This window comes from Leptonychotes weddellii, chromosome 5 (genome assembly GCF_054177405.1).
Source record: "Leptonychotes weddellii isolate Sample4059 chromosome 5, ASM5417740v2, whole genome shotgun sequence".
NCBI lineage: Eukaryota > Metazoa > Chordata > Mammalia > Carnivora > Phocidae > Leptonychotes > Leptonychotes weddellii.
Genome location: NC_138373.1, coordinates 36,505,632 through 36,526,635, shown reverse-complemented (window position 1 = coordinate 36,526,635; position 21,004 = coordinate 36,505,632). Strand labels below are relative to the sequence as shown.

Below are 21,004 nucleotides of genomic sequence, written 5' to 3'. Positions count from 1 at the left end.
CTACTTCATGGCACCACACCTGTAACTCTGTTAATCAGACACCATTCCTGGTAAGAAATTTCCTTATTGCAGAACACTACGTACGTTATAATCCCAGTTTTGTAAACAGCCTGTAAGCTGTTCCTGGTGGTCCTGTTGGAGAGAATATGAGTGGTGAGGGCATTTTCCCTTTCCTCTTGGCACAGTTCCATACGTATTCTTAAGCAGAGTACTTCTGTATTCCAGTAGAATGAAAATTATGATTTATGGCATCTAATCCTTTGAAACCGTACTGGAAATGTTGGTAGTATAAAGCACAGCAATAGTTGGTCATTACAAGCAAATTAGAGTTTTTATTCAAATGGAGACCGATTTCCTTGTAGCCTTCCCCTCCTGCGGGTGGAAGGTGCCTCCTGTGCCAGTGGACCTCCTGGAGGGTCTGTGCTCGCTTTGTTGGCCTCTGGAAGCGAGATGGCTCTGGCCAGGCACCTTAACAAAGGCACGTTCACCTGGCCCTGAGCACTGTCCAGACCAAGCCAGCGGTCTGCATGCCCCGCGGTCCAGGGGATATTCCCTTGGCCACCTGAAGAAAGCTCCCGTCATTGCGCCTGAAACTTTGAACAGGTGTGGGCAAACACTTGGGCCGCCACGTTGACCTCCTAAGCTCTGCTTTATTACCTGTTTGTTCCCGTCTGCCGTGCAGAAGCCTGGCCATTTGGTGTAATCACCTGGGAAACGGATTCCCCGTCCTTAACCCTGACCGTTAGAACCCCAGGGGTGGGGCTAGGCTGTGGGTTCCCAAGTGCCTCCAGTGCAGCTGGTCAGCCTTTGGGAGCCAGGGCTTCTCCCTCTCATTTGAAGATCATCATCTAGGTCTTCATGTAAGTGTATCCGTGCAAAGAAGTGGAAGGCAGGCGTCCTGGCTTCGTCCTGTCGGCCCTGTGGGCTTGGGTGCTGTCAACACGTGGGGGATGGTAATGGTGTCCTATGCTGCTTTTCACGTTTCCCAGTGGGTACTAAGGAAAGACTGTTGGTAGAAGGCCAGTTTGAAGAAAACTGAAATTCAGACTTCTGTGAGGTGAAATTTTCTTATTTCCAATAAATGCCTTCCCCCTCCCCCCCGCCCCCAGCAGAAGGGAAAGGACACCTGCTCTGTCCTAGCTGTGTTGTGTGCTCAGCGGTGAAACCTTCCCTGCGTGTCCTGCGAGCCACGGTTACCGACTGGGGTCGAGCACTGGGCCAACACTAACGCGAAGACTTGGGTCCTCAGCAGAGCGTCTGTGGGTGAATTTCCGCCTGATCATTTACCTGGGTCAGCAGGTTCTGTTAAGGGGTGCGTGGGTCCAAGGCAAGATGGATGGGGTGTCCTGGCTTTAGATCCTATAGGGGATTTTCATTTTAATCTCCTACATTTCACCTTGATCCTGTGATTGATTGTTTTTGTGGGAAGCAGTGTGAGGCCTTTGCTCGGGGAGGGTTTCCCCATTGGGAGAACCCAGCTCTGTGGTTTCCATGAGGCAGCAATTCATGTGAACCGGTGGGCAGGAGCAAGGCCCAGTCAACTCACGCCTTCTCACAGGTGGTTAAAAAAGGAGATTCTACAAGACTTTTGTTAAAGAAAACTCCCAATCTTCTGAACACCTCTGTATGTTCTTGTTTTGAAAAGCTAACTTATATCCTACTGTACTTAGAGTTTATTTAGTGTTTAAGTGAATATTTCCCACTTCCCCAACTAGACAATATCATTACTGGACTTGTAGGATTAAAAATCTTTAAAGTGTATATTATTTACCCTGTTTTTTTCTTTTTAAAGATTTTATTTATCTATTCATAAGAGAGAGGGAGAGAGGCAGAGGGAGAAGCAGGCTCCCCGCTGAGCAGGGAGCCCGATGTGGGGCTCCATCCCAGGACTCTGGGACCATGACCTGAGCCAAAGGCAGATGCTTAACCACCTGAGCCACCCAGGCGCCCTACCCCTTCTTTCTTTTGGTGAAAAAAAGTACCCTTTAGTTGTAGAATGAAGCTAATGAAATGTCACAAGTCTATAACCTTAAAACACTGTTGAAATACACTTGTATACTTTGTCAGACAAAGAAAAAAGGAACAATAAAGATTGAGAGGACCCACTGGTGCAAAGTGTTAGGTTTCCTCATTTCTAGAAGATAATCCTAAATGTTCAAAGCTCTCTGTTTTCGTTTTGAAGGTCTGCTTCCAACAAGGTCTGTCTTTACCAGCTCAGGGTGGGGAGTAGGTGCTAGATTGATGATCTTGGGACTTGCCAGTCCTCATTCAACAGACATTTTCTTATTAGTTGATAATAAAACATTTCAGTTAAAAACATTTTTAAGGGGTGCCTGGGTGGCTCAGTTGGTTGAGCGACTGCCTTCGGCTCAGGTCATGATCCTGGAGTCCCGGGATCGAGTCCCGCATCGGGTTCCCTGCTCAGCAGGGAGTCTTCTTCTCCCTCTGACCCTCATGATCTCTCTATCTCATTCTCTCTCTCAAATAAATAAAATCTTTAAAAAATTTTTTTTTAATATACTTTGAGTTTTATTACTATATATGCCTTCAGGAGTCTGAGAATTATCTTCTTTGCTACTATGAATTGTGTGTTGAATTAGGACCTGTAATTCCTTCTGCCCTGATGTGTATTAAAAATAAAAAGTTCCCTATATATTTTCAGATATATATTTAGTGTACTTGATTTTTTTATTTATTTGAGAGAGCATGAGAGAGAGAGAACACAAGTGGGGGGGGGGCAAGGGTGTTGGTCAGAGGGAGAGGGAGAAGCAGATTCCCCACTGAGCGGGGAGCCCGACTCAGGACTTGATCCCAGGACACTGAGATCATGACCGGAGCCATGCTTAACCCACTGAGCCCCCCAGGTGCCCCTCTTTGGTGTATTTAAAATGCTTGATACATTAAAATTTTAAAACCTCACAAATATTTTAGAATGTAAATGTTTAATTTTAAAAGTAATATAAAGAATGGGACATAGATTAATAACTCATTTGTAATCTTAAAATTCTAACCTTGTGTTTTTAAATACATTTTATTTCTCTGTGGTGTTTCAAAGTTGATTAATCTAGAGGTATAACAATGATATAAACTAGTCAGTATCAGCATTGTTTTAACATAGTTTCATGTGTATCATTTTATTGGATGATCCATTAATCACAGGAAACAAGTAGGGTTAGAAATTAAAAATAAAACCAGGATTCAAGGTTAAATGTCTTATCTGGGTCTCGTGAGTGTAAAGGTGGCCCAGGACCCACATCTAGGACTGCCAGCTGGATAATTTCTAGTCAGGAGCTCACAGAATTTTGATGGATTTCCCCAAACCATTCTTTTCTCCCACCTGGAGCAAAATAAAATTGCTAGGTCATTATATTGTATCTTACAAAGGCTTGTCTACTGCAAGGCATCATACTTTGCAAAAAAGACCGGAGTTTACATGTTATGATCATCTGATTGAACTATGTTGAAAACACAAAAACTGGATCCTTTCTGTTTTGGATAGAAATCCTTATCTAAGGATTGAAAATACTTTCTCCTACTCTGTAGGTTGCCTTTTCGATTCCTTGATGGTTTCCTTTGCTGTGCAGAAGCTCTTTAGTTTGATGTAGTCCCAATTGTTTAGTTTTGCTTTTGTTGCCTTTGGTATTGGTGTCTTATCCAAGAAATCATTGCCAAAGCCAGTGTCAATGATCTTTTCCCCTGGTTTCTTCTAGGAGTTTTACTGTTTCAGGTCTTAATGATTTTTGTGAGTGGTACAAGGTAAGGGTCCAGTCTCCTTCTGCGTGTGGTTATCCGGTTTTCCTGATGGTACTTATTGAAGAGACCCTTCCTTCCCCACTGTGCTTGTACAACTCCAGAGCAAAAAGCAAATAAGCCAGTTAAAAAATGGGCAAAGGACCTGAATAGACATTTTTTTTTTTCAAAGAAGACCTGCAGAAGGCCAACAGGTACATGAAAAGATGCTCTGCATCACTTGTCATCAGGGAAATGCAAATCCACACCACGGGGAGATCTCACCTCACACCTGTCAGAATGGCTCTTCTCACCAAGTGTTGGCAAGGATGTGAAGGGAAAGGAACCTTGTGCTCTGTTGGTGGGAATGTAAATGGGTTCAGTACTCTGCACGGGGAGGGTAACCAGGCCTCCTGCTAGCGTATACCTCCCCGTGTGTCCAGGCCTGCATTTGTGCACATGCTTGTCTTACACACACGACAGCCCTTCTGATGCACGGATCCTGAAGTGTTTGCATAGCTCTGCTGGTACCCGGGCTGAATGCTTCTCCCTCTGGGGATCAGCGGGCACTCTGACCCTCCTGCTGCCCAGGATCAGGGGTTCTGGGGGTTTCTGCTATGTTCCGTGAAGAAAATTCTAGGGAGGGAGATTCTGCGATCCTTTTATACACTCTTCTGACCCACCCCAAACACCTTTTACTTAGGGAGCTGTTTTTCCTGTTCCTTTGTTGTCTGTTGCTTGGAGTGGAGAGTGTGGGACCCCACCCCCTGCATGATGCCTGTTGGTCTTTGTGCTTCCAAACCAGTTCTAGTCTGTTCTGTTCGTTCATTGAACAATGCCTGCCCTTGACCACCTGCAGACATGCCGCCTTTTATTGAAGCTGCGATTCAGAAGCTGGATTTGGAATTACAGCAAAAACTCCAGCCCTGCTTCGGGAAGTGGGGAGGCTCCCCCAAAGTCCCTCTCCACCCAGACTATGCTTGCGTCTTGGAGAGGGCTGGTCATTTCATGTCTGCCCTCATGGGGCCAGGATACTGTGAAGGCTTTCCTGGACAGGGGAACCCACCAGTCTGACGTTCGGTTAATCGAAGAGGTCTGAACTAGGAATCCTAAAGATGGTTCGTAGAACCCCTACCTAAAAGCATGAGCACAGCTTTCTTGCCTAAACCATGCCCATGGCCATGACCTGCCATGTCACTGACCGTTTAGAATCTTAGGTTTAAATAATTTCCCCTCATGTTTTACCCATACCTAATATGAAGACATATTTTTAAAAATTAAAAACAAAATATTTTCCTATATCTAGTCTTTGCCAAGCATTCTGCTTTTCCATGGAATAGGTGTCTCTTTATGGAGTTGTATATTATCAGTTAAATAATCTGTAACCGGTACACAGTTGTACAAACAAACCTGTTTCATGATCAGTGTGCAGCTCAGCTGGGGAGCCCAGGAGACGGGAGGTGAGGTGAGCCTGCTGCAGAGGAGGAGTGGCAGCTGACTCCTGGGGGAGGCAGCTCCCCGACAGGGGGCTCCTCGTGCTGGTCCTGAGCTCGGCAGCAGCTCACTGTTTGTGGCAAGGTCCTGAAGTCATCAGGACAGTCTTTTGCTGTTTTAAGAATGCATGTTCACTTACATTTAAAGGTATCACGCTTCCCACATGGTACTTATAGGAGGAGTGGGGGGACCTATCTCCCTAGTCACGTGTACCCTGTCACCCGCTGCTTATCAGCCCTGTGGAGTGATAAACTATGCATTAACATAAGTGATGTCAGAACACAGAAGTCCTCAACTCTCAGGTTATTGGTGCGCCACGAAGGGCTTGGGAGGTGTTCCTGAGCTGATCCAGGCTCTGCTTTGGGTGGATGGCAGGCTGTGGGGCTGGGTCGGGCAGGGGACAAGCTCAGGGGCCGTCTGCCTGTGCAGCATCCGCAGGGGTGCTGATGAAGGCCTGAGCTGGCTGGGGAAGCAAATGAACTGAAGAGCCTTCACGATGAATTAGGGGGAAAGAGAAGATGTAGGCAGAGCAGTGTTGGTTTCCAAGATGTTGCTAGTGTTTTTGGGAAGTGAGTGAGTCTGGGAGGGAGATGATGAGCTCATTTGGGACACGACCTTGAGATGCTTCTGGATGCCATGTGAGCTGAGAGTTTGAAAACCGGGAGCGGTGCTTGGAGAAACCACAGGGACTGGAGTGGGCTTGGGGGTAGCCTTTGCAGAAGTGCAGTTGAGCTCCAGAGTGGATGAGGGCCTCCAGGTGGAGTCCAGGAGGCCAGAGAAATGAGCCAGTCTCGAAGCTGAGGGAGAAAAGGCCCCCTGTGAGGGTCAAGGGAAGACCTGGATTTGCAGTTCATCAAAGCCCAGAGGAAAGAGGTTTTCTTTTTTTTATTGTTCTGTTAATCCCCATACATTACATCATTAGTTTTTGATCTAGTGTTCCATGATTCATTGTTTGTGCATAACACCCAGTGCTCCATGCAGAACGTGCCCTCTTTAATACCCATCACCAGGCTAACCCATCCCCCCACCCCCTTCCCTCTAGAACCCTCAGTTTTTCAGAGTCCATCGTCTCTCATGGTTCGTCTCCCCCTCCGATTTCCACCCCCTTCATTCTTCCCCTCCTGCTATCTTCTTCTCTTTTTTTTTGTCTTAACATATATTGCATTATTTGTTTCAGAGGTACAGGTCTGTGATTCAACAGTCTTACACACTTCACAGCGCTCGCCATAGCACATACCCTCCCCAGCGTCCATCACCCAGCCACCACATCCCTTCCACCCCACCCCCAACTCCAGCAACCCTCAGTTTGTTTCCTGAGATTAAGAATTCCTCATATCAGTGAGGTCATATGATACATGTCTTTCTCTGTTTGACTTATTTCGCTCAGCATAACACCCTCCAGTTCCATCCACATCGTTGCAAATGGCAAGATCTCATTTGTTTTGATGGCTGCATAATATTCCATTGTATATATATACCACATCTGGAAAGAGGTTTTCTAGAAGAAGAGAATTCGAAATGTGGTGTCCTGAGAACTAGGAGGGCAAGGACTTGGAGCCTGGGACGCTGCTCATGTCTAAGCAGAGCGGTTGGGTCAGGCTGGGGTGACCACCTTCCAAAGGGTGTCTGTTCTCTCAGGGAGGTGCCATGGGGGATGATGCTCCTAGGGGGCAGGGCTGAGCAGATGAGCCGGTAGAGGAGAAGCCCAAGTGCGTGGAAGAGGGGAACGAGTGGACTTGGGTCCCACGGATGGACGTGGTCTTCCTGCTCTTCCAAGTTCACAACGTGAACCGTGCAGAAGGAAGGGCGTGTCGAAGCGCCCCCAAAGCCGGGGTGTGCCCTGTGCTCTGATTGTGGCTTATCAGTGATGCCTCGCTGTGAGCGCGTCTCGTCGGGGTCTGTGGGACAGCCTCCGCCGTCGTGACCCCCACCGCGTCTCTCGGGAGGGAGTGCAGCTGGCTGGCCCCCGCCCTTATGTCTGCAAGGGCGGCAGCAGCTGAGAAACGTGGATTTTAGTTGAAATGTGTAATTCCTACATTTCAGCCCCGTTTCTACCTGCGGTGAATGGATGGTGAGTTACACCTGTGATCCTGAGCCCACAGCATCCAGCGGGGAACAAAGCTCCCCTTGATCCCGTGTCCCGTCGGCCATCAGTGTCTACCTCTCTTCGTCCCTGCGTGTGTCTGCTCCTCTCCCATAATAACAAGCCTAAGTCAGCAGTCGGGCGACGGCGCCAGCCTCCCTCACACCCTCAGGGCTCCGAATGGAGAACGGAGAGCAGGAGATGGGGGAGCGGACACTTGAGCCCCTGGAGGGCGAGGGGCAGCCCCAGGCAGGGATGGCTGCGGAAGGGGAGAATTTTCACAGTGCAGGTGGGAGGTCCTCATGGAAAAGAGAGTCTTGGAATTTTTGCCAAATTATTTCATTATTGTGACTATGATCATCATTGTTATATGGGGGTGAGTGTGGTTGGGAAAAAAAAAAAAGATTCTGAAGAGCTTCAGGATAGAACTGTGTTCTAATCCGGGGTTTTGCCTGAAATGCCACTTTTATTTTTGGTTAGGTGTGTTTTTTTTTTGTTTTTTTTTGTTTTTTTTAGCACTTACGCTACAGTGTTCCAAATGCTGTATTTTTGGGATATGTTAGCTGTGGAGAGGTTTAAAATTAGATTCCTAGAAATCAGGTTATGGGAGCTCTTGGCCACGCTACACAGGTCATGTTTTGAGCACCTGGTACTGAGGTCTGTCTGCGCTGGCTGCCCCTGGCATCCGTAGCACACCCAAGTCAGGAGGCAGGAGGAACGCGACTTTCTTCGTGTCCTTGTGGCGCTCTCTCCTAGGAGCTTCCTCGGAAAGCAGATGCACGTCTTAAAGTTTACCCTCCTCTGTTTGGTGTGTCTCTTCAGTGCTGCTCCATGAGCTCATTGTGTCGGACACAGTCTTCGTCTTTGACGGGAACGCCGAGCCGGGCTGTGAACTGCTCCCGGGCGCATCTGCACCCCTCTGACTGCAGAGAGACCCGGGGCTCCTGCCATCCCGTCACCTGCCTTTCCAGAGAGAACATTCCCTGTCTCTGGTTCCTTGGGCCGTGCTCTCCTTTCCAAAGGCGAATCCTTAGCCTTCGATGTTGACAAGTCTGATTTATTTTCTGGGATGATGAAAGGGTAGGGCGAGGGTGCGGAAGCAAAGAGCAGGAGGGGAAGGAATTATCTCATGATTTTAGTCAGGAGGAAATCACTCAGACAGAAAAAACATTGTAAGTGGGTCAGATCCCAGGAAGTTATATTGAATAAGTGGCACCATATTGCACAGCCCCGCTTCGCAGAACTGTTGTTACCCTGGTGACGGGGAGAATGAGTGCATTCAGTCTGAGTTCAGAACATACATCTTTGCTGACTTGGGCTAATCAGCAGAGTCGGCTCAGTTCACATTCGGGAGACGCTAGAGAAGAGGTCTTGGTGCAGCCTCGCTACCTGAGAGTGAGCTGTGCAGGGAAGGGGGCTCCTTAATTTCCAGAAGGTATGTTCGGGAGGATGTGCCACTTTTTGTAGAGTTAAATGATTGAGCCTCTGTGTGTGTGTGTGCGCGTGCACGTGCGTGTGCATGGGTGTGAATGTGTGCTCTGTGAGTGTATGAGCATGTATGTCTGTGTGTTTGAATTTTTCATCTCTGTGACTTATTTTATAACTGAAAGTTTGTACCTGTTTAATTCCCTTTATCTGTTTCACCCATCCCCCACCTTCTTCCCCTCAGGCAACCACCCGTTGGTTTTTTTGTAGGAATTTTTTTTTTTTTTTTAGATCACATATACAAGTGGAATAATATGGTATTTGTCTTCCTCTGACTTAATTCATTTAGCGTAGTACCCTCTAGGTCCATCCATGTCATCACAAATGGCCAGATCTCCTTGTTTATGGCTGAGTAATATTCCATTGTATATATATATACCACATCATCATTCTCCATTCATCTATTGATGGGCACTTGGACTGCTTCCATTCTCTTCACTATTGTAAATAATGCTGCTATAAACATAGGGGAGCTAATTTTCAAATTAGTGCTTTTGTTTTCTTTGGGTAAATACTCAGTAGTGGAAATCACTGGATCATTTGATCTTTCTATTTCTAACTTTTTAAGGAACCTCCATACTGTTTTCCAGAGGGGCTGCACCCGTTTGCATTCCCACCAACAGTGCACGAGGGTTCCCCTTTCTCCACATGCCTCCAGCACTTGTTGTTTCTTGTGTTGTTGGTTTTAGCCATTCTGACAGGGGTGAGTGATATCTCATTGGGTTTTAATTTGCATTTCCATGATGATCAGTGATGTTGAGCATCTTTTCATGTGTCTCTTGGCTATCTGAATATTGTCTTTGGAAAAATATCTATTCAGGTCCTCTGCCCATCTTTTAATCAGATTTTTGTGTGTGTGTGTTGGTTGTAGGAGTTCTTTATATGTTTTGGATATTAACCCCTTATCAGATTGTCATTTGCAAATATCTTCTCCCATTCCCTAGGTTGCCTTTTGTTTTGTTGGTTCTTTCCTTGGCTGTGCAAAGCTTTTTATTTTGATGTATCCCCAATAGTTTATTTTTGCTTTTGTTTCTCTAATCTGAGAAAACATATCCAGAAAAATGTTGCTAAGGCAAGTGTCAAAGAGATTATGGCCTATGTTCTCTTTAAGGAGTTTTAGGCTTTCAAGTCTCACATTTAGGTCTTTAACCCATTTTGAGTTTATTTTTGTTATTGGTGTAAGAAAGTGGTCCAGTTTCATTCTTTTGCATGTGACTGTCCAGTTTCCTAGCACCATTTGTTGAAGAGACTGTCTTTTCCCCATTGTATATTGTTGCCTCCTTTGTCATAGATTAATTGACCATATAAACCTGGGTTTATTTCTGGGATCTCTGTTCTGTTCCATTGATCTATGTGTCTATTTTTGTGCCAGTACCATATTCTGATTACTATAGATTTGTGGTATAGCTTGAAATCTGGGATTGTATACCTCCAGCTTTGTTCTTTCTCATGATTGCTTTTGTGGTTCCATCCAAATTTTAGGATTGTTTGTTCCAGTTCTGTGAAAGATGCTATTGGTATTTTGACAGGGACTGCATTAAGTGTGTAGATTGCTTTGGGCAGTATGGACATTTTAACAGTATTTGTTCTTCCAATCCATGAGCATGGAATGTCTTTCCAGTTGTTTGTGTCCTCTTCAGTTTCTTTCATCAGTGTTCTGTAGTTTTCAGAATACAGGTCTTTCATCTCTTTGGTTTGATTTATTCCTAGGTATCTTATTGTTTTTGGTGCAGTTGTAAATGGGATTGTTGTAATTTCTCTGTTACTTTATTTGTGCGACAAATGCAACAGACTTCTGTATATTAATTTTGTTATCCTGCAACTTTAGTGAATTTATCAGTTCTGGTTGTTTTTTTGGTGGGGTTTATAAATTTCTACATATAGTATCATGTCATCTGCAGATAGTGAAAGTTTGACTTCTTCCTTGCGGATTTGGATGCATTTTATTTCTTTTGTCTGAATGGTGTGGCTAGGACTTCCAGTACTATGCTGAATATAATAGCGGTGAGAGTGGACATCCTTATCTTTTTCCTGACCATACAGGAAAAGCTCTGTTTTCTCCGTTGAGGATGATATTAACTGTGGGTTTTAATGTATTCATTTTATGTTGAGAGGTATGTTCCCTCTATCCCTACTTTGAGAGTTTTTTATGAATGGATGTTGTACTTTGCCAAATGCCTTTTCTGCATCTATTGAAATGATCATATGGCTTTCATCCTTGTTAATGTGATATAACACATTGATTGTGAATACTGAAACACCCTTGCATCCCTGGCATAAATCCTACTTGATCATGGTGAATGATTTTTTTAATTTATTGTTGAATTTGGTTTACTCCTATTTTGTTGAGGATTTGTGCATCTGTGTTCAACAAGGATATGGGCCTATAGTTCTCTTTTTTTGTATTGTCTTTATTTGGTTTTAGTATTAGGGTAATGTTGGCCTCGTATAATAAATTGGAAAGTTTTCCTTTCTATTTTTTTGGAATAGCTTCTGAAGAGTAGGCATTAACTCTTACTTCATTGTTTGGTAGACATCTGTGAAGCATCTGGTTCTTGACTTTTGTTTGTTGGGAGTTTTTTGATTATTGATTCAATTTCTGTGCTGATAATCAGTCTGTTCAAATTTTTTACTCCTTCCTGATTCTGTTTGGGAAGATTATGCTTCTAGGAATTTATCCATTTCTTCTAGGTTGTCTAGTTTGTTGGCTTTAACTTTTTACAATATTCTCTTATAATCCTTTTATTTCTGTGGTGTCTGTTATTTCTCCTCCTTTATTTTTTTAAACTTTTTATTCTTTTTAGAGGGAAAGGGGGGGAGGGGCAGAGGGAGAGGGAGACTCTTAAGCAGGCTCCATCCATGCCCATGCTCTTAAAATGGCATTTGCTGTGTCCCAAAGATTTTAGACCATTTTTTTGATTTTCATTTGTCTCCATGTGTTTTTTCATTTCTTCTTTGAATTCTTGATGGACTCATTCATCATTTAGTAGCATGTTGTTGGGCCTCCATGTATTTGTTCTTTCCAGATTTTTTTCTTACAAGTGACTTTTAATTTCATACTGCTGTGGTCCGAAAAGATGCTTGACATTTCAATCTTCCTGACTATTGAAACTTGTTTTGTGGCTGAACATGTGATCTGTCTTGGAAAATGTTCCATGTGAACTTGAAAAGACTATGTATTCTGTTCTTGTTTATTTATCATTTTAGAGAGAGGGGGAGAGCATGAGTGGAGGGAGAGGCGGGCAGAGGGAGAGGGAGAGAGAGAATCCCAAGCAGACTCTGTGCTAAGTGAGGATCCTGATGTGGGTCTCAATCTCACAACCCTCGGATCATGACCTGAGCTGAAATCAAGTTGGACACTTAACGGACTGAACCACTCAGGTGCTCCTGTATTCTGTTTTTGGATGGAATGTTCTGTATGTATCCATTAGGTCCATCTGGCCTAATTTGTCATTCAAAGCTACTTGTTTCTTTACTGGTTTTCTGTCTGGATGATCTGTCTATTGATGTAAGTGGGGTGTTAAAGTCTACTATTATCGTATTACTGTCAACTTCTCCCATTATGTCTGTTAATATTTGCTTTATTTAGGTGCTCCCATGTTGGTTGCATAGATATTTAAAATTGTCATAGCCTCTTCTTGGGATTGATCCCATTATCGTTATGTAATGTCCTTCTTTGTCTCTTGTTATAGTGTTTAACGTGTGTTTTGTCTGATATAAGTCGTGATATCCTGCCCCCCACCCCTTCCATTTGCTTGGTATGTTTTTCCAGCCCTTCATTTTCAGTCTGTATGTGTCTTTAGGTCTGAGGTGAGTCTCTTGTAGGCAGCATACAGATGGATCTTACTTTTTTATCCCTTCAGTCACCTTGTTCTTTTTGATTTGAGCATTTAGTCCATTTACATTTAAAGTATTAATCATTGGCATGTAAATGTATTTAATTGCCTTTTGTTACTTGTTTTCCAGTTGTGTTTTGTAGTTCTTCTCTTTGAGCCTTTCTTCTCCCTGTGTGTGTTTGATTTGTGAAGCCCTCTCTGGCAGGGACACATCACTGGGAAGTCCTTGCCCACAACCCCTTGGCTTTCTGCTCAGGGAAGGATAGCACTTTTAAGCAGCCCAGCCATTAGGGAGAGGTGCCTGAAGGTATATGAAATCTATATTGATGTAAGTTGTGAGAGTTGATGTTTTAATGGTGCAGAGGTGTCACAGACATCAAGTTAAAAATAACATCAGTGCTGCCTTATGAGCTTTGTGTGCGATTTCCTGGATACATGATAGAATATGCTGCACAAAATACAGGTGGGTTAATAGTGGTGTTTGCCAGGGAGGAGTGGTTAGTGATTAGTATTCTTGGTAACAAACATGCTGTGTAAACTTCCAGCACTCAAAGGGTCCCCAACACTACACCGATTTAACTACAGCAGGGTTTCTGTTTCTTCCTCCTTCCTTCTCCCGCCTGCATTCTGCTGTTCTGGAGTCTACTGTGTGCCTCATGCCCGTTGTCCACCGACCCCCTCAACACGGGGCCACATGCTGGCTTGCTGGCATCCTACTGCATGATGTACTCCCTTCTTCACAAGGAAACCAGCCTGCAAAAGACTTAGGAAGAAGCCCATAGAAGCCCAGCTGTAAGAAATGGTTAATTATATGAGTTAGGTAATGTCACTGGTTATAGTGAATGTGCATCTGCATACTAATAAACATTATTTAAAAATATAATGAAAAGTTGCACTTGGATATTGTCTTTGAGAAGAGCTTAGAAAAGAGATAAAAGTGTAACTTTCATAAAGTGTAACTTCAGTGTACTGTAGTAGAGTTGGTGGAGCATGGTATTACGTAGAATATAACAGACCAAATAGCATGGCATTGTATTGTATAGGACAGACTGCTGTAGCATTGTGTAGTCTAGAACATATCCCACAGCACAGTGTTGAAGAGTCTAGAACGGATCTCACAGCACAGTGTTGAAGAGTCTAGAACGGACCCCACAGCACAGTGTTGAAGAGTCTAGAACGGACCCCACAGCACAGTGTTGGATAGAACTGTACAGAACAGACCACACTGTACCACGTAACACAGCATTATGTAGTATAGAAGAGACCACCTAGCACAGCATTGTATGATGTAGTCTAGAACAGCACAGACCACACAGCCCTGCATAAGAACACTATGTAGTACAACAGACCAGCACAGCCTGACTTAGCATTTCTGGTCGTGATGCTTCTGTGGTGGACTCCGAGACTCAGGACTGAGAGGGAAGAGTCAGTCTGATAAGGCTGTTTTCTCTGACTTCCAGGGCCATTTATTCACTCTCTGGGGGTCATTTGATGGTCCCATTTATGTGCTTTCCATGTGGCAGGGCTTCCAAATGGAGTATTTGTAAGTAGACGCATCTGCCTGGCACGTGTCCAGTGCTCTGTGGAGTTTAGCCATTGTTAATACTCTAATTATTTCTAAAGTACTTTCCCTCACTGAGAAGGGGTGCACTGTCCGTACCACAGGGGTGTGGAATATCAGCCTTTTCATGACTGGGGTTTATTTTTAACAAAAGCAGACTTTATTGGTTGGGGGGTGGAAGCCGCTGGTGCTGAGTGCTGGGGCCCTTCAGCTCTGTGTGCTGGGAGTGGTTTCACCTGGAACGGACTCCCACTGTTCTTTCATCTGGGGTGGTCTCAGACCCTCAGGTGTCCGCAGAGCACCCATCAGCAGCTGTCGGCCATGAAGTGTGAAAGCGGGGGGGGGGGGTGAGCAGCGCACTGCCACTGTCCCCCGGCTTGTCCCCTACCACCCCCCACCCCCGGCTCGTCCCAAGCTGTGGGCTCCTTTGTGGCCCTTGGCCGGAGCCCTCCTTGGCAGGGGTTGGGGCGGGGGGGGAATGGAACAGCCAGCATCAGGTGACCCTGAGAAGTGCACATGACATTGTGGTTGGTGGTCATTGCCTGTCCGAGATGCCCCATCTCGGGAGTCTGGAGCCTGACAACTCAGATGTGAGCGCATAGGGTCTCTTCCAGGTGGGACGTTAGCAGGTCACCTCTGAGCCAGCCCTGGTTTCATCCTTTCTAGGTCTCTGTGAAGGGCATGGGGTCTCTGAGGCTTGAGCACTGTTGAGGTCCTTTAGTGCCCATCTCGGTGGGAGACTTCCTCTTATCCAAAGATGTACCTTATCTTAACCTTTCTGAATCAGGAAATCCTAGTGATAGGGTTAGGACTTGAGTTTGTGATGGGTGCTTCCTCCAGCAAGCTCACGGGTCAGAATTGTGACTGTTGACGGCACTGTTGTCCTGTGAGTGGCTCCAGAGGACCAGCTGACATACTTGCCTTAAGCCCCACCTGTTGCCGGAGGTTTTGCTGAGCTTCTCATTGCCCTTGTGCAGTTTGGACCTTGATGGATGGATGGGGGGCTGAGGTGGGGCAGGATTTCTCCCAGGTCTGTGGCTTTGGGGATGTGTCCTAAATTGAGCCCCCACCCCAGCAAATGTTGAATGTGGTGTCTTTCCTGTCCCCTGGATTTGATGACACTGGCACATTTTACAGGTTATCTTGTTTTTCTCTTGGCCCGAGTTAGAAGGGAGCTTCCTGGGTAAGGCTTGAGATGGTCTGATAACGTGTTTCTCAAAGCCCGTTCTTCAAAAACTGTCTCTGACCAAAACTGTCTGTTTGCGAAAGCACGTGATCCCAGGAGCAGCTCCCGGTGCTGTGGAAACAGGCCTTTGTGCAAAGGGAGGCGTGGGCTGGGAGAGCCAAGGGCTCCCTGGGCGTTGAGGTTTACTGATGAGCCTCTAAAGGGATTCTTTGTTTGCTTAGTAGGTTGTGGGGTCTCTTAGCCATGAGACTTTTTAAGGTGTGACTGGTGTGGAATGAGGGTGCCCCATCCTTGTGCTTACTCTGGCTGATGGCAGGGGTCCTGTCCTATGGCCTGTCACTGCTGCGTGCCCTCTACAGACCCCACGCCCTACCCCGAATGTCCGACCTCTCCAGCACCCTCCCTGGGAGTCCTCCGCCAGGACTGCTGTGATGATGTTCCCTATGCAGGGAGGTGCACCCCTGTTCCACCGGCTGCTGCACATGGCCGGAGGGTGTCCAGCTTGCGTCCACGTCTGAGGGGAGGGTCTCCTGGTGGGAAGTGGGAGGCAGGTCACAGGCAGGGGCCTTTGCCTCTTCTTTCTTTAGCTGAGGCCAGAGGGCCGGCGGGGGCTCGGGTCTCTGACCGGCATCAGCAAGGGGCACTCCTCCCTGCCGGCGCCCCCCTCCCCTCCGCTCCGCCCCGCCCCACAGGCACGCCCCGCCCCGCCCCACAGGTCTCCGTGCGCTCAGGGAAGCGCAGGCCTGGGGGAGCTGCGAGGAGGTGTTGTGGGTCACACGGATGGTGTCCCGCAGCTGCTGCTTCAGGAAGTGACCAGGGCCGCTCGCAGGAGCCTGTGTGCTGTGGGCATTTCTCATCCTCACAGCATTTTTCTTGGAAAACTGGTCTCTAGACAACCAGATGTTGTCTTCTAACCAGAAGTGAGTGGTTCTGGATAGGAGGGAACAGGACTGCTGGTTCTCGGTGACACGCAACCAAGGCCTTACCCCCCGAATCTGGAAGTACTTAGGATTGACCGGAGATGCCACACCGCGTTCCCAGCCTGCCCCTGGGAGCCGTCCGCCTGGGGAAGGGACGTTTGATGCAGGAGTTTTGGGGCATCCACTTCCCCCTGAGCGGGAGGGCAGGATTAATCACAGGTGGTAGAAGAAAATTCAACATGGTCACAGACAGGAAGACCAGGTGGTGAGCACAGCAGAAGGAGCCCCTACCCCACAGGTCGGTCTTCCGTCAGTGTGACTGTCTGACGCGAGGCAAGGCATGGCCGCGGCTGGCGTGGCAGGGACGCTGGCTTTCCCCTTGGGGGCCATGCAGTGCACAAGACCCCGGTGAGGACCACACCTCTGTGAGCGCAGAGGGTACTCGGGAGCGGGGGCCAGCTCTGCGGGGGGACAGCCCGTGCGGCCTGTCCAGCTCGGTCCTGGGCGTTGCTAGTCTCTGAGGGCGCTGGGCTGTCTTGCGAGGCTCGGGGGCTCCGCCTGGATGGGGAGATGCTTGATTTGTTAGCAAAGGTGACTGATGACCAACAAAGGCCTTTCTGGTTTCCTGGAGGCTTTGATGAAAGTTTGTGAAAATAACATCAAATCTCTGCATTTTTCTTTACTTTTAAAGGAAATGCCCCGGAATGCCCAGCACCACTGCTCACCGTTCCCACCATGCAGGCCGCGGGTGCGTGTGGGGCTGCTGGCCTGGCCAAGAGTCCGCGCTGCGCAGCCGCCACGAGGGGCGTCCAGGGGCTCCCCGCTGGAGCACCCAGCGCCCTTGGTTTCGGGGCGCAGAGGCCGTTGAGGGCTTGAGGCACCTGGGGAGACAGTGCTAGAAACGTGAGCGCAGCTCCTAGCAGACCGCGGCGGAGCTGGCGAGAAAGAATAAGTGGAATCTGTATCTGCCGGCCAGCAGAAGCGCCCAGGGACAGCAGGGACCTTTGCCGTGATCCCATTTCTGCATGAGAGAGGTGGTGACCCCCCAGGTGGGTTCTGTGCCAGTCCGTGCAGAAGATAAGCAGAAAGCGCGGTTTGCGCCGGGAAGGGCAGGTGGAGAGGGGCGCTTCTGTGTAACGGGATTTTATTTCTCCCAGCAGAAGATGGGCGTTCAGTGTGGGTGCTGGGTCGGCCTGGCCTGTGCTGACCAGTAGGTGCAGATGGGTAGTAGCTTCGAGTGACAACAGCTGGTTCTTGGATCCCCAAACAAGTCAGGGGGGGTCCCAGGTCTCAGGCTGGGGCTGCGAGGCTCCCGTGTCCGCGTCCTGCACAGGCCCGGGTGTTGGCCGGCTGTGCTCCGCAGCAGGCTTCTTGAGGGTCCACGGCCCACGCCGCCCTGCCCAGGGCTCCATCCTGCCCGAGGGGCTGGGCACTGTGGTCTGGAGCAGAGATGATCCCAGTTTCCTCTGCAGCCAGCAGAGCGTCTGTCTTCACCAGGGGTGGTGCGCGGTGCACGATTCTTTTTTTTTTTTAAAGATTTTATTTACTTACTTGACAGAGAGATACACAGTGAGAGAGGGGACACAAGCAGGAGGAGAGGGAGAGGGAGAAGCAGGCTTCCCGCCGAGCAGGGAGCCCGATGTGGGGCTCGATCCCAGGACCCTGGGATCATGACCTGAGCCAAAGGCAGACGCTTAACCATCTGAGCCACCCAGGTGCCCCCGGTGCACGATTCTTAACTGAAATACACCCTGTTCCGGTTTCTGAATTTTGTTCATTTTATTTACTATGTCAGCGCGTCGATGAGGGTATCACCAGTTGGAATTACTGTTAGCTGTGTATGTCAGTAGTATTAATAGAATCTTCCCCAGGATGTGCGAGCACTGGGTATGTTTCATACCCGAGAGTTCTGCGCTTTCTTCCTTCATGTGCTGCGCTTTCCCTTTCACTGTGCTGACGAGTCACCTGGGCGGGGGGCACCACCTCCCTTGTCTGGCAGCTCTGTGCCGAGTGCTGCTTTCGATGGAGAGACTTTTTCTGTGCCAAGGACGGTATTTGGGAATTTGAAGATGTGACTTTTTTTTTTTTATTTTTAAAGATTTTATTTATTTATTTGCGAGAGAGAGAATGAGAGACAGAGAGCACGAGAGGGAGGAGGGTCAGAGGGAGAAGCAGACTCCCCGCTGAGCAGGGAGCCCGATGCGGGACTCGATCCCGGGACTCCAGGATCATGACCTGAGCCGAAGGCAGTCGCTTAACCGACTGAGCCACCCAGGCGCCCGAAGATGTGACTTTTTTTTAAATGTTCAGAGCTACTATCAGAGGCCTATGTTCTTACATTATAAAAGCTATACACTCTGGGGAAATACTTTTTAAAAATGTATTATTGGGAAGGCATTGAAACAAGTTAAAGAAAAATTCCAAGTTTTTTGCACAATTCTTTCTGTAGAATACTTAGGCAGTAGCTGTCTCACGCACTTTCTTTTTTATCTTGAGTGTTTAGTTCGGTCATCCCCTCATTCATTCTGCCCTGTTCTGTGGTGCATTCTCCCAGGCTGAGGGTAGACGTGGGGGGCTGATGTGGCCCCAGGTCTCGTGGTGGGGCATGCTGACTGGTGCTCAGTGATCTGGTGCAGCTGGTGGAGGGTCTGGTGGTTGTGGGAGGCAGCACTGGGGTGCAGGGGTGAAGGCCCTGGACTCTGGCAGGCACCGGGGTGGGAGTTGGCTGGGAGGAGGCTCGGGGAGACGGAGCTGGAGGGGCCGTGGGGCAGGTCTGGGAAGGGCCTTCGGAGGGGTGCTGACATGGGGCGTGGGGGCATGTGTACCCGCCCGAGGTGGGGCAGGGAGAGCAGCAGAGCACAGCCTGGTGTCCACCCTCTATAGATGGATGTGGGAACTCTGGGATTTCAGGTTTGGTCCCGAGTGCACCTGCAACGTGCCCAGAAGTGTTGGGGAGGGGGTTTGCATTGTCTTTCATGAGCAGGTGGGAGTGCAGGTAGAAAGCCTGAGTCCTACCTGTAGGCTGGCAGCCTTCGGGATTCTGGTGGCAAGAAGCAGAAAACCACTCTGTTCACTTATACAAAGAGCAGGAATGAGTGGGAGGCCCTGCACATGGGCCTCGGTTGGTGGTGGCGGGGGCTGCCTGAGCCTTCCCTGCTCACCCGAAGAAACCACAGGCTGGTGGCCCCAAGCCGCTGTTTCCAGGGAAGGGATTCTAAGGAGCCTGTTGGGTCAGGGTCCCACCCCAGGGAGGGCACATCCAGACATGGCTGCAGGTAACTGCTCTGCCCACTGTGTGCAGACATTGTAAATCCTGCCTTCTCTGCGGACCACGGCCCTGACCCTGAGGCTCCTGCTGTTGTCCCCACAGGACTGAGGTTCCGGCCACCGCCTTGAAGCAGGGGCACCTGCCGCCTGGGGTTCTGATCACTCTCTGGAGGCAGACGCAGCGCCCCACAAGAGTGTCTCTGGGTGGAACCTGGAGGTGGTGGGCTCCTCTCTCTCCCTTGGCTTGCATCCTTCCCAACGCAGAATGAAAATGCTCTTCCCGATAAGGAAATCATGCACCTTGTAGACAGCTTGAGTTGACGTGAACTTTGGACAGCAAATGTGGTCTAAAGTTTCTCTCCAATTTCAATGTGTTAATGGTGTGTTACAAAGCACGGAACACTTGAATGTTGGTGCCAGATGGTCACCTAAACCATGAGTGTGTTTGTCAGAAGGACGGCATTGCTTCTCTTAACTCAGATACAGACTTTGATTTTCTGCCAGAAAGAACCTATACTTTATTTAAAATAGGGTATCATTTGGCAAGTGACTTGAGATTGTGGTTTAAACTATAAATTTCATCTTATAGCACTCAACATATTTGAATTAGTTAAGAACTCAGATAACACTTACATGCTGTGTTCTGACTCCTAATTTCCCTCTAATTCACGACATTTGCTAGAACATGACAAAACCCCAAATCTGAAAATTATGGGGTGATGTGAGAAAAGGGAAGCCAGTTCTGGTGTTTTGCTTTAAGGGAGTTATAGTATTTTACGCTTCCTGAATTCTCTCCTTTTCCAATAAGAAAAATCATTTCCTTATGATCAGATATGAACTTGATTCAGTTAATAAAAGTAACACACTCAGAGCATATATAATTATGATAAATAAATATAATACTTAAAAAGTATTCAGTTGCCATAGAATATGTGTGATATTTGCTGAGCTTTTTCCCCTCTGTCCTCCCCCTCCCCCACACTATGGTTCATGTTCAGATATGCTTGTGAAAAAGCAAATGTTATCATTCATGCATGTTAACGCAGTGGTTTTCAACCCCAGGAATAGGATGTAATTCCAGCAATGGAAATTCTCAATTGAGTGGGTCTGTGTGAAGTTTGGAAGAAAAAAACATTTCTATTTTTTAAATTTTTTTTTTTTTTGGATGTCACTCTAAGTTTTATTGGATTTCATGCTCGTTGCCAGTTCTTTTTTACTTTTTTTTAATTTATTTTATTTTTTAATTTTTTTTTTATTCTTTTGTTAATCCCCATACATTACATCATTAGTTTTAGATGAAGTGTTCCATGATTCATTGTTCGTGCACAACACCCAGTGCTCCATGCAGAATGTGCCCTCCTCAATACCCACCACCAGGCCAACCCATCCTCCCACCCCCCTCCCCTCTAGAACCCTGTTTGTTTTTCAGAGTCCATCGTCTCT

General features: G+C 47.5%; 1 protein-coding gene and 1 long non-coding RNA gene across 2 annotated transcripts in view; both read left to right on the top strand.

Annotated features, from left to right (window-relative positions):
• DIP2C (DIP2 acetate--CoA ligase C (putative)) overlaps nucleotides 1-21,004 on the top strand; it is a 356,092-nt gene that overhangs the window by 15,972 nt on the left and 319,116 nt on the right. The gene's annotated exons all lie outside the window — the stretch shown is intronic.
• Nucleotides 17,988-19,888, top strand: LOC145721618 (uncharacterized). Its single transcript, XR_014145429.1, has 2 exons — nucleotides 17,988-18,365; nucleotides 18,580-19,888. It is a non-coding gene; the product is annotated as an uncharacterized LOC145721618 (long non-coding RNA).